The 22,952-nt window shown below is 35.1% G+C and overlaps 1 long non-coding RNA gene across 1 annotated transcript in view; it reads right to left on the bottom strand.

Annotated features, from left to right (window-relative positions):
• Positions 1 to 21,908, bottom strand: part of LOC116480303 (uncharacterized) — a 26,167-nt gene extending 4,259 nt beyond the window's left edge. Inside the window, exons 1-4 of the long non-coding RNA XR_004251250.1 lie at positions 21,874 to 21,908; positions 20,164 to 20,337; positions 9,853 to 9,979; positions 7,434 to 7,576 (exon numbers count right to left, since the gene is read on the bottom strand). This is a non-coding gene — a long non-coding RNA (uncharacterized LOC116480303). The remainder of the gene's footprint in view (positions 1 to 7,433; positions 7,577 to 9,852; positions 9,980 to 20,163; positions 20,338 to 21,873) is intronic.
• Positions 21,909 to 22,952: the final 1,044 nt, after the last annotated feature.

The raw sequence follows: 22,952 nt of genomic DNA, 5'->3' as shown, positions 1-22,952 counted from the left end.
CACAAATATATATATAAAGTATATATATATACACAAATATATATATATTTGTAAAAACTTGAAATTTTAATGTCATTTTAACAGAAGATGTCTTAAATATATAATCCTAAAAGAAACTCCCAAACTCATAGATAGGTCTATGTGTATGTGTGTGTTTGTGGAGAGCTGTGGGATAATTCATGTTCAATATTTTATTTAATAAATAATATAAAATTCAGTAGCCAAAATACTTAGATAACTCTAGCATTATTAGAATCCTCACACTTCAATCATGGCATGCCAGCAGCCATTTAGTGATTCTCAAAATGGATTTAATCCAATGTGCTACTCAACATTCTCTCTTTGGAATTTTGATGCATTTAAATAAACCCCACGGGTTATTCAAAATAGGGTATGTAAAACTTCTATAAAATGCCCAGATGTTAGCAAAATTTTGGTCTTTTATTTTTCAACACTTATTCCTATGTAACTTTTATAAAATTCAATTTTAAAAGAACACAATGTATTTTACATCTTCCTAATTGTCCTTAATGTTTTAAAAATTAATTTTTCATATTAATTGGACAGGCAAGAAAGGCAAAGTTCTCTAAAAGCTTCATCAACATTTTGATTTGTATTTCCAAAGACCCTTTTGAGAAATGTGTACTGGCTCACAGAGGATTCGATGGGGAACTATAAAGTAATACAAGCCTTAGAATTTGCTGAGGCAATGATTAAAAACACCATGAAAATGTGTGATCAGGGCATCCAGACCAAGGATGCTTCTGAGGGCTCGCTTAAGTAGATACTTATCTCTGTTTTTCACAAAAACTTTTCCTTGAGACACTAGTTTTTCCAAAACATTCCTCACAAAAAGGAACTCCTAGTTAAACAATTTGAAATTCTTTATTTGAAATTCTTTATGTACTCTGTCTTCCTCCTAGAAATTCACAAATCACAACATATTGGGTTCCCAACAAGTACTGCAATAAAGTATACTATTTAGTTCTATTTAATCCAGAGTTTTCCTAGTTATGGTGTTACCAAGTATAAAATCCAACCAATTCTACCCCCTCTCCCTGGTTCTACTTTACTAAATACTGTTAATTTGTAAATTTGTAACTCCATCAAATACTCATGAGGAAACACTGCTCGAGGCCTCAAGGCCTTGGTACCATGACTGCCTTAGGCCAGAGTGGAGCCCAGGGAGCAGATATTTAGGAAAATGGCAAAAATCTGGGAAATGCATGAGGGTTGTTAAAAATAGAATTATGAATTCAATTTTTATTTCATAGGGCATAATGAATGTACTGATGTTTTATGTTTTAGTATGTTCAGAAACATGATAAAGTTGTGAGCTGCGACTATGATAAGCTTAGTAAAAATGACTGCTCTTCTGGTCTCCAGTAAAAGTATAACTCTACTTAAATGTGCAGCATGTCTTTGTTGCAAAAATGCCTAGTAAATAAAAATAAATGTATAGAAAGTATATTTTCAAATAATTAAATTTTTAAAGAATGTGAAAAATTTCAGGAGTGCAGGCAGTACACAACTATGTTATTCAAGTAGACCAGCAACTTCAGCCTGAGAACCCTACATGTTACTCAAATGTCATCAAGAAGTTTTTCCTGTATTAAAAGAAATAACCCTTGGTGAATACAGCACAACAATGTAATGCACTTAATGTCACTGAACTATACACTTAAAAATGGTTAAGATGGTATCTTTTATGTTATGTTCATTTTACCCTAATTTAAAAAAATCTAATCTTGTTTTGAAACCCCACTAAAATGGCAAGATTTTGTTAATGTTTGTCAGAATTACTTGCCTAGTAATAAAGTCAGATTTCAAAAAATGCCTAAAAACCCTCCTCTATCATTAGGAAACATTCATCTCCATTAAAAGAGAAGGCATAATGGATGCTGAAAAGGATGCAACAGTTGTCAGATCATGAGGAATATTTTCTTTTTCTCTACTTCCACTACGTAAATCCTCATAACAGTAGGGCTTCAACAACAGCTTTAAAAGTGAACTTTCCTTTTACATTGCAAAGAATAATACAGCTTTCTATAAATGTGAAATGATATTTCATGAGTTTTTTTTTCTAATTTAATTCCTATCACAGCACTAAGAGTAAAACCTGCTACATGAATTTAAAGTTAGGTAAAATATATTTGATTTATCGAAGTGTGCATTAACATAGGAGAATTAACAAATTTGTGAGAAATACACTTAGGAAAGGATTAATGAACTATAAAAGGATTGATGAACTATAAAACTGACTGCACAGCTAGAGATATTTAAAAACATTGCCCTTGTTGGCTATCACAGTCTCTTGACTGCAAGTTTATGAGGGCAGAGAACACATCCATCTTGTTCACTACTACTTTTTTCATGCCTAAAACAGTACCTAGTATAGTAGGCACTACAAATTTTAAAATTATTTAGTGAATTCAAGGTAGAGTTAAAATGCAGAAAATTTCTTTGTAGACAATGGTTGAAAATTGACACGAATTAAGGCATTTTTCAATTAATGAACTATTTGAAATATTACCAATTGACCATTTAGATATCTGATCTGTCATGGGTTCCACTATTCATCAAACACATGTTGAATGCTCTCTCCCAAATTCATCCAAATCTCACATATGGAATTTTATTCACAAGCCAATACTCTATGTTTCAAGAGAGCAATATTGTCAACACTTAAGCACTAAACATCCGGTTCTGAATCGTTTTGTCTGTTGAACTATTGCTGAATTTTTCTCATGAAGTCTCGGCAAAAAAACTATATTTAATACATTTTCTTATATCCTTTTTAAGTGGAGGAATTAATATTAAAACATTTTATATATTTTAAGACTTCTGTTGGAAGAACATTATCTAATTTGTTAATATGTTATTTGAATTAATATTCTTCAAAATTAGAGGTGTTTGTACACAAACATTAAAATGAAGAATTATTAAATGGTGTTTCATGTAATCCTGATATAAGATTTAGAGATAAAAGTCTGTAAATATTTGGAAGAACATAAAAGAGTCATCTATCACTTTTAAATGCATATCTTAGACTATATTTAAGTTTTTTTATTTAGAAAAAGTAAAATATAAGCAGGAAAAGTAGAAAATAGTCTTCACATAATTAGCTAAAAGAGACAAAGCTTTGGAATGTCTTTTAAATCTATTTTAAAAGCTCAACTACTTTGGTTTTTTTTTCTATTACAGACCCAAGAAAAGTTATTTCAGCTGAATTGCATACATAACTCCTAGAGTGTAGACAGTTGCTATTATTTGTTCACTTCATCAAATGCTCTTCTAAATTCTTGCTACATCTGTATTACCAGGTCCTAGAGAAACCAAGGTGAAAGAGGCCCAGGAGAGGACAAACCCTCTTTGCTATTTCTAACAAAGGAAATGCCATTCTTGCCACTAACTCTTGGAATGATTTCCAAGTTCTCTAAAAATAATTTAACCTGTGTCAAGTCGCTGTCTCATCTGGAAAACTCAATAAACGAATGTAGAAGTTAGAAAGAGTAGGGGAAAGTTAGGTGTCATACTGAAGTGGTTTATCCCAGGCATGTTGAATTGAGACTCCAAATTAGCCAGCATACTTCCACACATCTGCTCACTTTTCTTTAAACTTGAGCTGTATTATTGCAGAAAAGCATAATAATCCCCACCTGATCTTGTATTTCAAATGAAAGAGGCTAAAACATCATAGCACATGCACCTTTCTAGGTCGGTTAAATATTATGAGTGGATACATTTCCTTCGGAGATCAGCATTTTTACATTTAAAGGACAGATTAAACAGGGAGAAAAAGTAGAGGAGTAATATATAAAATATTTGTATCCAATGACAAGGATTCCAATTTTACATTAAACTTTAGCTTAAAGAGGACATGCCTATTAGATTATACTTCACTTAATAGTTGGATTCTTTAACATTTTGTGCAAATTATTTCTTGGTAGCCAAATCATACTTCACTGTACCTGAATAGTGGTTTACATGTAAAAACCTCAGGTAAATGCTTATGTAGTGCCAAAGTGAACAGTATCCTTTATTTATTTGTTTAAAAAAGGTGAGGTCTTTGTGCACTGTTTTCTTAATTTGAAGCAGTTTTAATGTGGCAGTTATAAAAAATAAAATTTTAAATTCTATTATATAAACTTTCAAGGAAATTATATTTCATAATTTTCCAGCTGTAGAATTATTTTAGATTAATGTTTATTGTATGTTGGTTTATGCATGAAATATTGCATATAATAATTTTCAGGACATCTGCTAGTGTTCTCAAGCAGAACTGAGGTATTTTTAGGGGGGATCACTCTGCATTGCTTATCAAGATTTTTCAAGATAACCAAAAGTACAATGGAAATATTCTAGATTTTAAACATTTTCTCATTTTTATTTTTTAATATGAAAGACAACTTATAAAAACTTTTATAAAGAAAAGGGGCTACAGTAAACTGCACTTGTTCATGCTGACTGGTATAAGAATGAAAATTCAATTTGTCTAAAGGGTCCTGGGATGGCACAAATACAGGTTCATGCTCTGACTTTGCTTTCCCGGTCCCACAATTTGTTTTAGTGTTGGGTGGAAAGGGGATGAAAGGAGATAATATATGAAACATCTGCCATTTGCCAAGAAACTTGTTTAACATTTTACATATGGTTTCTCACTTATAAAAAGTTAAGTAATATAAAATCAAAAAGAATAGCCAAAATAAATCCCTTATTTTTATTCCTATCAAATCTAGATTTTTCTCATCTGCCTGAATAGAAATACAGTCTCTACTGAGGAAGAAAAGCCTGATTTCGTTCTCTTTTCCCTGTTTGCAGTCACAGTTTTTTAACAGTCATGAAATAAAGAAAATCCAGAGGGGGCTGGCAGCCCAAGAAGGAATGCTGCTTTTATTTACTTTATTCTCTTCAAAGGTTAGATGGTGATAGTTGAGAGAAACTAAAAAAATAGCAGGTAAAGAAAATGGGCAAACGTTCAGAATAAAGAATAGTTTTCAGCTGATTTGAAATAACAGATTATTAATGACTGATTTAAATGGTTAAAATGCACTGAAATGTAAATCTCTAATTCCAAATACTGGAGAAAAAAGGTAATTTATTTTATCTCATTTAAGACTAAACTAAATTAATAATCTCTTGGAGAAGCCAGGAGTGGTGGCTCACGTGTGTAATCTCAGTGCTTTGGAAGGTTGAGGCAGGAGGATAATTTGAGGCCTGGAGTTCAAGGCCAGCCTGGGTGACATAGTGAGACCTTCGTTTCTACAAATTTTTAAAATCAGATGGGCATGGTAGTGCATGTCTGTAGTTCCAGCTACTTGAGGGGGCTGAGGTGAGAGGATTCCTTGTGCCCAAGAGTCTGAGGTTGCAGTGAGCTATGATCATACCACTGCACCCAAGTCTGGGCAACAAAGGGAGACTCTATCCCTAAAAAAATAAAAAGTATACGCCGGGTGCAGTGGCTCACACCTGTAATCCCAGCACTTTGGGAGACCGAGGCGGGCGGATCATGAGGTCAGGAGATTGAGACCATCCTGGCTAACAAGGTAAAACCCCGTCTCTACTAAAAATACAAAAAATTAGGCAGGCATGGTGGGGGGCGCCTGTAGTCCCAGCTACTTGGGAGGCTGAGTCAGGAGAATGGCGTTAACCTGGGAGATGGAGCTCGCAGTGAGCCGAGATCTCGAGATCCCGCCACTGCACTCCAGCCTGGGCGACAGAGTGAGCTTCCGTCTCAAAAAAAATAAATAAAATAAAATAAATAAATAATAAAATAAAATAAAAAGCACAAAATTTTTTTGGAAAGTGATCTCATTAACTCCCTTATATCATTTAATAACATTAAATTTGACATGGCTGGTCATTATAGGTAGCTATATCTCTGCTCTGTTAAAAGTGCTGAGATTTAGAAAGATAATCATTAAGATGAGAAACTGTACTGAATTGATAAAAGTATTTTTATAAATCCTTCAGTCAATTCTATCCTAAATCTGTTTTGATTTAAAAGCCACTCATACATCTTGTATAAGTCAAATATTCAGTCATATAATTGTAATATTCTCTATTTTTATCCCAATAAAGCATGGGTAACACGAGAAACAACATTTCCAATCAAGAAAGTTTCGTTTGCTGATGTGAATTAACCAGTGGTCTGAAAAATTTAAGTGCTTACAAACTACTTGAGAGCAAAAATAAAATAGTGTTTATTGCCGTATCTTTCTTGGCTTATCACAGTACCCATCTTAGGCTCATAAATGGCTATATAGTTGTCCTAAATGATGAACAATTTGAATCAAGATTACCACTGTGAATTAAAAGCCTGATTACAAGTAGGTCCTGATTTATAGGAAATTTGTGTCCCCCAGAGTAGGCTAAGCCCTGGCCTCGGTCACTGCTACCCACTTTTTTCCTGTCTGCTGGCCAGTGACGGAGAAAACACACTAAACATTTTGATGTTTCACTATAAAAGCGCACGTCATTATGTGGCTAAAGTCTTTATAGTCTCCCACACCAAAGTCATGTTTGAAACACAATACATTAGCAATCCGGAGCAGAGTTTGTTATGAAGAAGGATACTGAGAATAAACAGATGAAATTCTAGACATTTCTAAAGAGGATCCAGCTATTTCATGGCCACTGAAGTCTTCAGTGAATAGGTGTGAATACTTCAGTGTAGTCCAACCTGAACTGAAAAGCAGTTCTTATGTCCAAATTTAAATACCTCCTGTGCATATAAAAAAGGTCCACTTATTAGTCCAAATGTTACTATGATTGGGATCCTGAAATAACATTCTCTTATTATTGGCTATATTCTTCAGCAAAAAAAAACGTTGGGAAGGCTAGGCTAGAGAATGAGACTTGTGCTTGGAGATGACAAAGTTGAGACGTCCTGTTATTTACCCCACAACAGGTCGGGATGGGCTGAAGATGGCTGAGTAAGGACATTTCTCTGTCAAAGTTAAAATGATAAACCGTGGATGAAAGTCTGCAAAATTCTATGCACCAATGGAAAAGTTGTTAGTATTTGGATATTGAGGATCATCTCAACCACTTTCCTCACAGGTTGGGTCCATTGTCTTAAAAAGGCAGGTGCAGCTCCCATTGAGAGGGCTGCAGTGAGCTATGTGACCACATTGACACTGGAGAGCACAGTTTGGTCCATACAGGCCTGGCCTGCATTCTATGAGGGAGAAAATAAAAATAAAAGCAATTCAGATATGCTTTTCAAACACACAGTGTTCTTACTATTACTTCTTGGCATTCAATAAGATAATTATGCACTTGTAAAATATTCTTTTTTTACCATGAGTTATCTTCCCATGCTAGAATGCTAAGTGATAAAAGTAAGAACATCAATGGAAAACAGGAGAAGGGCAGGAGTGTCAAGGAAGTTAGTGACAACACTGAAAAGAGAAGTGGGGACAGCAGCTTACATTTTTAAGGTGCCTTCTCAGAATTAGAGTATTCAGTAGAGCTTTAGTGGTTGCATTGTGAAGGACACAGGGAAAGTTGGCTAGTTTTCTTGAGGTCAGAAAAAGGCAACACTCATGCTGAATGCCCAACACTGGAGACTTATCTTTAGGATGAAAACACAATTATTTGTGCTTATGTTATTGAAAATGAAGTGACTATAATTTCAACTGTTTCATTTCTTAAAATATGCCAGAAGGTCCACAGATCCCCTGATCTATGTCCGACAGGACTCTAACTATCTTTAAATTGAACTGCATTGTGCTTGCAACAGAAAGAGAAATGATGGAAAATTATAGAAAGTGTTAGCTTTATTAAAACAACCAAATGTTGACCAAAAAGTCCCAGCCTGGGTGTTTGCTCTTAGCCTAATTTCCAGCAAAGAATTAACAAGTTCTGTTTCTGAAGAACTATGAGGATAAGGAGAAAGCCCAGCCCAGCTCATGAAAACAGAAAATAGATTCATATTTCCTACTCTGTCAGGCAGGACTGGGAAGAAACTCAGTTTATCAATGTTTAAGGATCAGAGAAACTCAACTGTGCAATCATAACAGTCACCTACCCTTGTGGAGTTTACAAAGTGGGTCTCTAATACATTATCTCTGTTGGTTCTAACTAACACCTGTGAGGTGGGCAAGGCAGTGAGGTAAGCTCTCGCATTCCACAGAGAAATAAACCTTGGTTTGGTATGGCTTAAAAGATCTTCTCAGTTACTATAATATATCTCTGATAAACAGCAGAGCTGGGTTTTAGAATTCTTACCTAGTGCCCTTTCCCCATTTTATACTACTATATGAGCGGATGCAAGCAAGGTATTAAACATATGCAGAAGAAAGCCCTAATAAAAAAGTAAAAGGCAGGAAAGTGAGAATTTGGGAAATGTCAGTAAATATGAAGATACAGGCCCTGGGGTAAATTCTGAAACTTTGGGCAAATTTTTGTTAAAAACTTCTTTACTGACTCACTATCCTTTATGCTGGGTCAGAGATGAGCAGTTGGATGTATTTTTTTTATTCTTTTGCATTATGAACATAGGTTAAGATGTGGCCTAGCTCTCTTGCCTTAATTAACTAATTAGATTATAAATATAAGGCAAATAGAAACATAAACCAATTTTGCAATTAATTATTTTTACAAGGGTGCAACATTAGCAAACAGTAATTCAATCCCTTCCTAAATGAAGGAGCAACAGTTTCCTTTAGGAAGAAGCTTTGGAGGTAATACAAATGCTGCTCTGAATCTTTAAACCATGAAACTTTGTGAAAAATTTTTTAAAATCCTATGTCATTTCAAATGAAGTTCAACCCAGATATCTCTGCCCAGTGTGTGGGAGGATTACTTAGTTTGGTGGCAAGATTGAGTATTCTTATTAGAAAAAGAGTTGTGAGTCAGGATCTCTCCTGAGCACTCCAGAATCTGATTTTAATTTATAAAAATACCACATTTTCTTGTTAAAAATGATGTATATTTAAGACATCTGTTTGAATGTCTGCAAATGTTAATTTACCAATGGGGGGAAGAATAAACCAATAAAAGGTTGTTACATGCTTTTATGAATTAATATTATGGCTGTTTAATAGCACCTTTACCAGAGTTCAAGTTAAAATGAGGTCTTTTATCTTTATGGTGCCTGCATAGACACAGCTGTTCACACTTAATATCACAGATGAACCATGCTTAATTGAAAATAAAAATGAAAATAAAAGACCTTGTAGGACATCTGTGTAGGCCATGACTTTATTTAGAAATAACCCTTCTTTTAGCAATGAAGCTTCAACCCTTCTCTTTTGCAGATGAGAAAAGTAAATTCTGAGCTTAAACCCTCTATTTTGGGTAATATCTGTGGCAGGGTCAGTCCTTCAGGTCTATTGTGAATTATATAAAAGTTTTCATCTGATAAGCATCCATTAAGTCTAGTAGCAAGTGATTAGTTCAAAATTACTCAATCTACTCTCTCTTCTTCTTAAGACAGTCCCTGAAGAATTAGAACTTTATATTTTAGGTCATTATTTCTCTGAGTGAAAAGAAAAAACTAAATACACATTTCAATTCCCAAAGAGTAGCTGGAAGCTTGGGTCTCAAGAATACTATCTGGACCACACCTTAACTGCCTTAATTCTCAGTGATTTCTACAAATCACCTTTGTGATGGGGCATTTAACTGTGTCCCTTTAAATACTTACCAGGTGTCCTCCAACAGCTGTAGTGTTGTTTGAGCTGCCCGTGATGTAACAGCTACAAACCCTGCTCATCATACTAAGGGGAAAGTATCAAGCAATTCTGGGCAATGCTCTTTAATAGAGTACCACTTCTAGTGGAAAATGTCTACAGATCTCTGTATAACCATGGGTTGGGGGGAGTCCTGAGGTGCTTTGGGTCCTACCAGCATCACATCTGGCTCCAGTTCTCCCAGGGGGGCAGAGGCATTTTTCAGTTTTTGGGTGGCAGAAGTTTTCTCCTTCATAGTCACAAAGTTGATGGCAATCATCTCCAAACATGCTAGGTGAACACTGACCAAAAAAGGAGAAATGCTGAAAAATTAACACCTTACACTTTCATTAATGCATCTTAATTAAAACTAAATATAAAATTTCCTCAAGATTGAGTTCCAAATAGTAAAGTGGGATGATACTGGAATTTGCTGGTCAAAAGAAGAAAGAAAAGTTTTGGAATGTCAGAACGAAGGTCCATTCTATAACTGATTGGATATGCAAGTCTTAAAGTTGATTTACTTTAACACTAGTATATATCTTTTAGGATGCAAATAAAATCTTTGAAGGTAGGAGCTTTAGGAAGGAAACCAAGTCTACAAGCCAAGCGTCTTACTTTTAATATTTCCCCTTAAAGTGTTTTTATTGTTCATCTCTCTAGAAGCAATAAACTCCATGTTTTCCACTATATTTCCAGAATTTAACATAGGGCCTGCTACTTGTCATGTGATAGTATACTAGAGTCAGGTTGGAATTTGTTATCTTATTGCTACCACAGACATATAATGGGTGACATTTTATTGAATCACTAAATAATACATGAATAATGAAGGATGTACAAAAAGAGTTGTGAGTCAGTATCTCTCCTGAGCACGCCAGAATCTGATTTTAATTTGTAACCAATTACTTCTTCTGATGTTCAGCCAGAAAAATATTGATCTTCTCCAGTCTTGGAGGTAAAATCTCCAAGAGGTTTAAGTCCTCCATATTGGACTTACTAAGAGACAATTCTGTATTGTACTTGATTGGCCACCTAAGGAAATGTTTCAAAGATTAAATTTTACAGACTTTAAAACCTAACTCCCTTGTAAGATACTTAGCTACCGTATATGCATCATATTCTTTTACTCTCTTTCTTCCTTCTTCTCCTCCTCCTTCCTTTCTCTCACACCCATCTCTGTCATTTACTCCCAGGACTTCAAATATCAAAAACTATATGATATCACCTTCCACAGATACTCTCTTATTTATTTAAATAATTTAATTTAAAAAACATTCTCACTAAATTTAGCCTGGATTTGAACACATTGCTTCTTTATGTCTTATTTATGATCACACCACTGCAGCCAGAAAAATATTGATATTTTTCTTTATAGTGACAATGGAGAACATAGTATGAGACTAATATAGAGATCCTTTTTAAAGGCCACAGACTATAACTTTGACTACCATTATCATCATACTATAATTATAATAATCATGATTGTTGTAACTATAGACACAAGACTATACATAATATAGGCCAAAACAGGACTTTGTGTTGTTTACTGAGTTAGTGGCTTTTAGGGCTTTATAATATTTTATTTCAAACTGAGTAGCCCAAATTCTCACCTTTATATCTTTATCTCCACTCATGGCCATGATTACTTTCTAGTGGTAAATGCCTAATTCACATCTTTAAATATTTTCATAAATTCTGGTATCTCTTTTAATGCCATTGAATCCAATACATAGGTCACATTCCTTAAAAGCATTTAATGAAATATTTATTCTTATTCAGAGGTAGAATCCTTGTCCATCAAAGGCTAACAGTTTTAGTGGTGTTTTGAAATATCTCACAACTTTATATAAAGGAAAATAAAATTTTGACCAATCAGCCACAAAATCAGAAGGACTCATTATATTGGCCATTGAGTGAATTTCTACCACTTTAATGTGCAAATTGAATGTTTAAGTAATTATTGCATATTTTCAGCTTCGTTTACATGTTTGTCACCAGCTGAGAAGATCACATAGTCACACAGAATTCTCACATTTATGTCCTTAAAAATGCTCTGGCAATATCTTTTTCACATTGGCTGCCATGGACACCTGCTGGGCAAATGCACTGTTCACTTGCTGCATCACAACTAGCTCCATTTTTTGCAGTCACAGATGTGAGCACAATTCAAGCCACAAAATACAGGAGGGCACACTGGGAAATGGAAATGTCAAAATACTATTACTTTAAAAATAAAAGGAAAATTAGAGTTTTATTTACTTTAAAAGTAAATGAAAGGAAAATTAGAATATGTTCAATTCATTTGCTTCCCAATACCAAATAAAGAGATGAGAGAATTGGAAAGAAAGAAAAAATTGTACGGAGAAGCATATTGACAATAGTTTGGTCACACAAATAAGTGAATATATAGGTGCCAGTCTCTATAACTAGTCTAGAGAAATGAATGAGGAAATTGAAATAGCTTTAAGTAGATCGTGCTTATGTCCTATGATGTGCACATAACATTTGGCCAAAGCCTTTCCTAAAATCCTTCAATACTGGCTGGGTGCGGTGGCTCATGCCTGTAATCCCAGGACTTTGGGAGGCCAAGGCAGGTGGATCACGAAGTCAGGAGTTCAACACTAGCCTGACCAACATGGTGAAACCCCATCTCTACTAAAAATATAAAAATTAGCTGGGCGTGGTGATGCATGTCTGTAATCCCAGCTACTCAGGAGGCTGAGGCAGGAGAATCTTTTGAACCCAAGAGGCAGAGGTTGCAGTGAGCTGAGATTGTGCCACTGCATCCCAGCCTGGATGACAGGTGACAGAGCGAGACTCCATCTCAAAAAAAAAAAAAAAAAAAGAAAAAAAAAGAAAAAAATCCTTCAATACCTTAAAGACATAAAGAAGCAATGTGTTCAAATCCAGGCTAAATTTAGTGAGAATTATTTTTAAATTAAATTATTTAAATAAATAAGAGTATCTCTGGAAGGTGATATCATATAATTTTTGATATTTGAAGTCCTGGGAGTAAATGACAGAGATGGGTGTGAGAGAAAGGAAGGAGGAAGAGAAGAAGGAAGAAAGAAAGTAAAATAATATGATGCATATATCGTAGGTAAATATCTTACAAGGAAATTAGGTTTTAAAGTCTGTAAAATTTAACCTTTGGAACATTTCCTTAGGTGGCCGATCAAGTACAATACAGAATATATAAGTCCAATATGGAAGACTTAAAACCTCTTGGAGGTTTTACTCCAAGAAAGACTGGAGAAGATCAATATTTTTCTGGCTGAACATCAGAAGAAGTCATTTGTTTGTATTTAGAAATCATGTAGTCTAAGCAAATACCTTTATTTGAAAGCTAAAATCGTCATCTGCCTGGGGAGATGCTCACTCTGAAGAGGTGTGGGAGAGCTTGACTGTGGACAAAGGATTTCCATTTCTTTTCTTGAGTTTTCTCTAGGGCTATGCTTACCACTCACGCATGGAATGCAATTTCCTCACCTTTTATTTATTATCTCCTTTTGCCTTTGTTTTTCTCTCTTCTCCCTCTCTCTCTCTGATCCCCCTCTGCCCTCTTAACAGACATGTAGAGTTGAATTTGACTAGGCTTGATGTGGATGATACTTCTCCAGTATGCATGAAGTTACTCATGACAGATTTATCATTAGGAAGCACTCACATTCAAGGAGCAGAAAAAAGAAGTAAAACTGAAAGAAGATAAAGAATGAATTATATGCATATATTCTTTCATTTACTGACCTCATACAATGCTTAAAAATAATAGAAATCCAGTGCATAGTTTCTTCTGTTTGTTCCTATTAATCAATTTTTATCGAGAATACTTAGAAATACCAGATTTCCTTTATCTCCCTTACTTTAATTATATATAAAACTGAGATACACCGTGGCTCACACCTGTAATCCCAGCACTTTGGGAGGCCGAGGCAGGCAGATCACCTGAGGTCGGGAGTTTGAGACCAGCCTGACAAACATGAAGAAACCACGTCCCTATTAAAAATACAAAACTAGCTGGGCGTGGGGGTGCCTGTCTGCAATCCCAGTTACTCAGGAGGCTGAGGCAGGAGAATCACTTGAACTTGGGCAGGGGCAGAAGTTGTGGTGAGCCGAGATGGTGCCATTGCACTTTAGCCTGGGCAACAAGAGCGAAACTCCGTCTCAAAACAACAACAACAACAACAACAAACATGAGATAATAAAGGTTGCCATGCTTGATGTCTCCATTTTACTAAATAATACTATCATTCTTCCAAGTTCCCTCCGTGGCTTGGAATTTTGGAGCCATCTTTGATTCCTCCATTTTCCTTATCTTTATCTCCAACACTTTGGGATGCTGAGACGGGTGGATGGCCTGAGGTCAGAGTTCGAGACCAGCCTGGCCCACGTGGTGAAATCCCATCTCTACTAAAAATACAAAAATTAGCTGGGTATGGTGGCAGGCGTCTGTAATCCCAGCTACTCGGGAGGCTGAGTCGGGAGAATCGCTTGAACCCAGGAGGCAGAGGTTGCAGTGAGCTGAGATGGTGCCATTGCACTGCAGCCTGGGCAACAAAAGCAAAACTCCATCTCAAAAAAAAAAACAAAAAACAAAAAACAAAACAAAAGACAAACCATTAGTTAACCCAAGTAAGATAAAATGGAGAAAATGCAAATATACGAAAAAGATTGTTTAAGGTGGAGGGAATGACCATCAAATGAGATAAATATAAAAGCTATAATATGAATAAATTTAAAAAGCTGAATGAAATGAAAAATGTTATAGAAAATAACTTACCAAAATTGTCCCAATTTGAGGCAGAAAATCTAGACAAGGTAATTAAGTTAGAAAAACAATATAGAAAATAGTAAAATAGCGCCTGCATTAAACAAACAAACAAACAAACAAAAACAAAAAAACTCAGCAGTTTCAGGTTCACAAAAAAATTTTATAAAGCTTTACCAATCAGATCATCACCTTACTACTTACACTGTTCCAGAGCGTTATAAGGAAGGAAAATTTCAACTACATTGTGTTGAGTGCATATAACATCAACTTCAAAATCTGACAAAAGTTACATTAAAAACTAAAGCTCAGTTTCACTCATGAATATCAATGTCAAAATCATAAAAAATGTAAATATACAGGATCTAACAGTACATTACAGAGTATAGATCACAGCAAAGCAGTATTTATTCCTAGATGTAAAGTCATTCATTATACGAAAGTTCATTAGTACAACACATGATATTTATCAGCCTACAGAGAGAATCATATCACTAATTGTGTAGGTAAAGAAAAGACATTTGCAAGAGATTCACTATAAATTTGGTATAAAAATACTGAATAAATTAGAAAATTAATAGCTATATATTAATATGAATATTAAAAGCTAACATCTTTTTTTGAGACAGGGTCTTGCTCTGTCACCCAGGCTGATGTGCAGTGGCATACCTTACTGCAGCCTTGACTTCCTGGGCTCAAGCGATCCTCCCACCTCAGCCTCCCAAGTAGCCAGGAGAACAGGCATGTGCCACTATGCCTGGCTATTTTTCATAAAAAGGTTTTGTTGACATGGGGTCTCACTATGTTGCCCAGGCTTGCCTCAAACTCCTGGGCTCAAGTGATTTTCCCACTTTAGCCTCCCAAAGTGCTGGGATTACAGGCATGAGCCATTGGCCCAGCCCAACATCTTATTTAATAGGAAACAAAATGTTTAAACAAATGCAGATACACCATGTTTATTCTTGGAGAGTTAATATAAATAAGTCAGTTCTCCCTGAGAGAAAGTAGGCACAACATAATCTTTGGATGATGCTGTGAGAACAGACATTTCATATATTGCTTATGACAATGCAAAATGATACAACTCCACAATGGAGAAGAACTTCTTGTACATCACAGAATTACATTTTAATTTACCCAAAGATGCAGGACTCACTGATATTGCTAGAGAAGGAGAACTGGCAAAAATATTAAACAATATATGCACAAAACTATTTATTGATTCAAAATTTATAATACCAAAAGCTTGGAAACAACCTAAGTATCTGTTATTAGGAGACTGGTTGAATAAATTATGCTGCATTCACACAGTGAAGCACCATTCAGCTATGAAAAGGAGTGAAGAATAGCTTCACATACTATTAGAGAGCAATCTCTTGGATACACGTTTATGTTCCATAATATCCTTGAAATTATAAAACTGTAGAGATAACATCAGATTAGTTACTGCCAGAAGTTTATTTGGGGATGAAATGGGGGTGGGTGTGAATATATAATGAAGAGACAGCATGAAGCAGTTCTTTTTGTGGAAATAGAACTATTCTGTATCTTGATTTTGGTGGTAATTGCACAAATCTATACAACTGCATAGAACTACAAACACACACACACTCACACACACACACAGATATGCACATACAGATGAATGTAGGTAAAAACTATATTAGTTCTATAGTCTAGTTAACAGTAATGTACCAATATCAATTTTTTGGTTTTAATATTGTACCATAGTTATAATATACCACTGTTCGAAGTAGATAGGTGACAGATACAAGGGACTCCTACTTTTGTAACTTCTTGTGATGCTATAATTATTTCAAAATAAAGAGCATTTAACAAGCAAAGTGGAAAATTGCATACTATTGAATTATAAGAAAGGGAGATAGGAATACATATGTCTATTTTCTTAAATTAAAAAATTGAATAATATGCCATAGAAACTTTTTTTAAAAGGCCATTTATATTTGGGATGAAGGAATAGAGTGGAAACAGCAAGAAAGAAGCTAGACTTCTCTGATTATAACATTTTTTAGATATGTAAATATTTTATGTCATTGTAAATAATAATTAAAATCAATGAAATGAACCTAACTATAATTGAATTGGTGGCAAAACTATGTAGCAGAGAACTATTTCAAATAACTTCAAAACACAGTAATTGGACAACATGTGTCTAGTGGAAAGTATAAGAAAAAAACTACCAAAAAACTTTAAATATTTAAAATATGTATTAACATGATTTAAATATTTAAATATTAAATTTAATTAAATTATTAAACTGATCAACTTAAAATTAAACCAAAATTACTCTATTATTTAAAATAGTTTAATATTTAATTGAAATAGTTAATATTTAAAATAATTTTCAGAATTATACTGATGTCAGTAGTGTTGCTATTTTGAGACTTGACTGTACTAGGGAATAAAGCAAATGAGAAATTATACTGATGTTGTTCAGAATCAGGAATTTTAATATGGGAGAAAGAAAATACATATGTAAGAACAAAGAGGGTATGTAAAATTGCTGTGGTCCTCACTTTGAACTGCATCTGTATGAACTCATTATATAGTTGCTACTTAATAAAAAGGTATTTCATAGCTCTGTCCAGAGAAAGCCTTAGAAAAAAATAACTATCCCAGTTGCAGTGAGCACAACCAAATTTTGGTTTCTATATACTGTTTCCAACTAAAGAAAACCAGGGCACCTTGGAAGAAGTAGATATTTCAGATTTGGAAGTGGATATGTACAATTAAGCATAGAAAAAGCACCTAGTTATCTCAGATAGCAAGGAATGGATCATATTACTGGGGTTGTGTAATTGGAACTCAAGAGCCAGTTGTTAAGAGGCCCCTCTGTCCAATGATAGAAAAGTGTGACATCAATAAATATACTAACTGTATGAATCTAAGTGTATGAACATGTTTGACCTCCATGATTTCATAATAGTGCTCCCAAAATGTAGTTTTGGGATACTGAAGGATACTGGTAAATCAACTATCTTGTAAATCGATAAATAAGTGGAAAGTAGAAAGCATTTATCCTGACTTTTCCATTCGAACCATGCTTCAAAATAACCACATATGTGATCAGAGAAAACTTGTCTACATAGACCTATTCTAACTAACAAGTAAAGAAAAATTTATGGACTTAGAATATCAATCTTCTGTAAGCTTTAATGAATTCATGGATCAGGGCAATAATGATCATTGACGGCTAGCATAACAAAAAGATAGGCAAACCAGACATTATGTGCCTTCTTGTGGAAGACACATCACCCATGAAGTGTTCTCATCCATATATCAAGCCTGAATCCGATCAAGACTTCATCTACCCAGGGAAGGCAGAAGATAGAGAAACGTGTGACTACAATACCAAAATATGCAAAGGGCAAAACGAGAAACTTGACAACAGCAGCGACCTAATTTTTTCAACATGTATCTTACAAGAGGGAGAAAGAAAAAGAAGGAACTTCCATGTGTTAAAAGATATTAAAGAAACTTATATTAAGAACTGAATTTTAGAGGTAGTATTTGAATCTTGAGTCAATAAATGTATTAAAATATCATAATACTTGAAGACTATTTGATTATATAAAGAAATTATTATTTTAGATATGAAAATTATATCATAGTTACATTTAAAAAACAAATTCTTATCTTTTAAAGATATATGCTATGAGAATGTATGGATACAATGAAATGATGCTTAGGATTTGTTTCAAAATAGTTAGGAGAGAGGAATAGAACTAGCCATGAGTTTCTAATTATTGTGACTGGGTGACAGGTACATTAGGATTCATATATTAACCTCTCTAGATTTACAGAGGATTAAAATCTTCATTAAAAAGAAAATCCTATAACTTTATTAAAGACATATTTTGATTGGTTCTGTTTAGATTAAACAATAAGATAATTAAAATTAAAACAGTTTTTTAAATGATTAGATATGGTGAAGTATTGTGGATATATTTTTAAAAGAATACTACTAATACTTATCAATAAATAATATGACCATGATCTGCTTCTAAATAATACCATAGAGGTACAGAGTGAGGGATTGGGTGGAAGTACAGATGACACAAGATTAATCACAAATTGATTATTGTTGAAGGTAAATGACAGATATATGGAGATTCATTATACCATTATATCATTCTCTTAACTCTTGTATGTGTTTGAAATATTACATAATAAACAGTTTAAATGATAGAATCAACAGTAAAAATATCCCACATACTAAATGCCAGAAAATTACTCAATTTACAATCAAAAAGAGCATGGACATGATAGTACTGTCTGTTTTTAAAAAGCTGATTTTGTAATCTCAAATCACAAAACTAGTAAGAGCCATCTCCCATGAATTAGGCAGGATATCCATCTTTTCAAAATCGCATGAAAAATGGCCTTGAATCTTAGATTTGGAAGGACTGTCAGGTATTATTCAGCTCAATACCCTCATTTTCAGATGGGAAAATTAAATCACAAAGAGGATGTGAACTGCCCAAAGGTAGACCACATGGTATTAGCAGAGCTAGGGTTAGCATTCATGTTTATCCATGCCCATTGCAATGTGGTTTCTTCTATACCATGTTGTTGAATTTCATGAAAGTTCAATTAGTAGTGAAGGATGGTAGATAATCACACTTATTTTCACCAGGTCTAAACAGTCACACCACCCGTAGTTGAAACCATCTAGGTAAACGTACACTGTGAATTTTTTTCTACTCTGAGTGTCTCAAGTTTAGGCCTCCAGCACAATGTTCTCATCCACACTTTGCCAGAACCTTTGCTCTGTAATCTGCTAAAATACAATGTCTCCTACACTAGTGTGCTCTAAATAAAGTTGGTGCTTTCCAGTGTTGTACAAAATAATAAATTGTGGTTCAGGAAAACAAACATTAGAACCACTATCAATATTCATTTAATCAATTTTTATCAATTTAAACATTTATCTACATTTTATAATATACTTACTAGTCAAGAAGTGCAAGAATGTCACTTATAAATAAAAATGCATATATAGTGGTATAGCAGGCCCCCCATCCATGGAGAATACATTCCAAGACTCCCAGTGGACGTCTGAAAGCTCAGATAGTATTGAACCCTATATACACTACGTTTTCCACTATACATACATAACAATAATAAAGTTTAATTCATAAATTAGGCATAATAAGGCATTCACAGTAACTAATAAAATAAAAAATTACATCAATATACTTAATTAGAGTTTTGCCAGTCTTACAAAAATCTTACTGTATTGTACCACAGGTAAACCACGGGCAAAGGGGGACTACTGTACTGATTAAATTTTTCCTGATGAAACAAATTTTGGAGACTTTTGGGCGGTCCTCTTCCCTCTTTGCAGCTGTGCCTATTCTTACTCATGTGATCTGGCTTCTCCCAGAGCCCTGTATCCTCCACCTTGCCTGCCTCAAAGCCTCAGGGGTGGTGGAGATTCTTCAGCTTCATGCCTAGAAACTCAAGACTTAGTAGATGTGGCGTCCACAAAGCCTTTAGACTTAAAAAGTGGCTGGTAGGGGAGTTAAGTTTAGGTCTCAGAGGAGCTCTTTCACATTAAAACTATTTCAATTACTTAAGGAGTTTAGGAGTTTTCATGTGATATTTCAGTAACAAGGGAACATATCAATCATATTTACATAACAATTTTATTGGAAATTCAATTATAGTTCTAAACAACTTGAATTAGCTTACTGGAAAATAGCTTCTTCACAAGTTTCTGCTGTATTTTATCAACCAATGACAGCATTCTCAAAAGTAGATCTTTTTTTTTTTTTGAGACGGAGTCTTGCTCTGTAGCCAGGCCGGAGTGCAGGGGCGCAATGTTAGCTCACGGCAACCTCCGCCTCCGGGGTTCAAGCGATTCTCCTGCCTCAGCCTCCAGAATAGCTGGGACTACAGGCACCCGCCACCATGCCCAGCTAATTTTTGTATTTTTAGTAGAGACAGGGTTTCACCATATTGGCCAGGATGGTCTCAATCTCTTGACCTCATGATCTGCCCGCCTCAGCCTCCCAAAGTGCTGGGATTACAAGTGTGAGCCACTGCATCAGGCCTAAAGTAGATCTTTATTGAGGGGAAAAAGGCAGTGGATCAACTTGCTTTTTTCACAATAATTTCCTGTCCACCCAAGGCCACAGATAGAGCTTCTATTTGCAGAATTGCAAAGGCCACCATTTTTGCAAGTACATTTTTTTGATAATTGAGGCCATATCTTATCTTGGGATAACTTGTAATAAAATTTTGTAAAAATAAAATAATACAACACTTTTCTCTTCCTTCCTTCCTTCTTTCCTTCCTTCCTTCCTTCCTTCCTTCCTTCCTTCCTTCCTTCCTTCTTCCTTCCTTCCTTCCTTCCTTCCTTCCTTCCTTCCTTCCTTCCTTCTTCCTTCCTCCCTTCCTTCCTTCCCCCCTTCCTTCCTTCCCTCCTTCCTTTCTTTCTTTCTTTTTTTTTTTTTAAAGGAGTCGTGCTTTGTCACCTAGGCTGGAATGCAGTGGTGTGATCTTGGCTCACCACAACCTCTGCCTCCCAGGTTCAAGCAGTTCTCCTGCCTCAGCCTCCTGAATAGCTGGTATTACAGGTGCAGGCCACCACACCTGGCTAATTTTTGTATTCTTAGTAGAGACAGTGTTTCACCTAAGTTGGCCAGGCTGGTCTCAAACTCCTGACCTCAGGTGACCCACCCGCCTTGACCTCCCAAAGTGCTGGGATTACAGGCGTGAGCCATCGTGCCCAGCCGGAGAAACAACATTTTTCTCTACTTCAGATACAGTAACCATATCTAGATAGCAAAAGCATAAGAAATGTTAAAATTAAAACAAAAAACTACTCACATGTTATCTGTAAGGTAGCAAATATATCACTTTCATTCATTTATTTTTTCATTCACTCCATGAATATTGATTAATACTATGTGTTTGGTATACTGGGACCTGCAGAGACCCTTCTGAAGAAGGAGCAGTCAATCCTGGATGACTAGGGATAAGAAGATTTTATATATTTAGTTTCATAACTGATAAAGAAGAAAAATGAGCAATTTGTTTTCAAGTTACTGAAATGGTAAAAGTATTTCAACTTACAGAGGTGGGTGACACAAACTAAAATGCACTACCAAGAGGAATTAAGACACAAGCGGCTCGGGGGTGGTGGCTCATGCCTGTAATCCCAGCACTTTGGGAGGCCAGGACAGGCGGATCACGAGGTCAAGAGATCAAGACCATCCTGGCCAACATAGTGAAACCCCATCTCTACTAAAAACACAAAAATTAGCTAGGCGTGGTGGTGGGCACCTGTAGTACCAGCTATTCCGGAGGCTGAGGCAGGAGAATCCGGAGGCTGAGGCAGGAGAATCTGGAGGCTGAGGCAGGAGAATCTGGAGGCTGAGGCAGGAGAATCTCTTGAACCCAGGAGGTAGAGGTTGCAGTGAGCCAAGATGGTACCACTGCACTCCAGCCTGTCGAAAGAGATTCCGTCTCAAAAAAAAAAAAAAAAAAGACACAAGTGAATGAAACTGACCAGACAAGGAAAACTGAGCCTCTCTTTCTTCAGTGTCAGGGAAAAGATAATTAAATGATGGGAAGTGCAACCGATGGGAGTGCAAAGCCCCTCCAAGGTGAGAATCAGACTTGCATTTTGTTGCTTTTGCTGTGAAGAATGCAAAGCCAATATTGCCAGCTAATATGACTTTTTAAGGAAAACTCAAAAGTCCATATTTTATGTGAAATTAACAAATCTTTGAAAGTTGACGACTAATTAAAATTGTTTTACAGCACTGCTAAAAGCCAAAACTACGACAGCCAATTCAAACATATTTGTGGCTACATTTGGCCAACAGCCTGCCATTTATGACCTGAAGTTTATAGTATTTTTACATAATAATATTTTCCACATGGATTATCTCATTTAATACTAAAAAATACCCCTGTGATGTGGGTAGCAGTATTCTTATTTTACTCTTGAGAAAATTGAAGCTCTGAGTCTAAAGTCTTGCTCAAACTTAAACAACCTATAAGGATAAGAACTAAGAGTCAAATCTAGACTATCTGACTTCCAATCAAATTATTTCTATTCCAACTAGCAGAAGCAACTTTAAAGTAATTTTTTAAATTCCAGCTAGCAGGAGAAACATTAGAGAAATTTTCATATTGCAGCAAGCAGGAAAAAAAGAGTTAGAGAGACTTTTTTTTTTTTTTTTAACTTGCCCAAAGGCATTGGTTAATACATAGCAGAACAGGTACATGAATTCAGTCTGCATGATACTTTCTTTATTGCTTTTATTTGAGCGACTAACTCCACTGAATTCCAGCACCAAATGAAAAAAATTTTTTGATTTTGTTACTTAAATAACAGTTATAGTTGTACAATTAATGGTTGAATCATCATTACACGTGCAATAGACCACCTTGAATTAAATCCATTTTACCTTTTGCCTATAGGGCAAATTAAGCAGAATCAAGATCAGGTGTTATTAAAATAAACTTTT

This window comes from Hylobates moloch, unplaced genomic scaffold, assembly GCF_009828535.3.
Source record: "Hylobates moloch isolate HMO894 unplaced genomic scaffold, HMol_V3 SCAFFOLD_13, whole genome shotgun sequence".
Taxonomy (NCBI): Eukaryota; Metazoa; Chordata; class Mammalia; order Primates; family Hylobatidae; genus Hylobates; species Hylobates moloch.
This window is presented reverse-complemented; position numbering and strand designations above follow the sequence as displayed.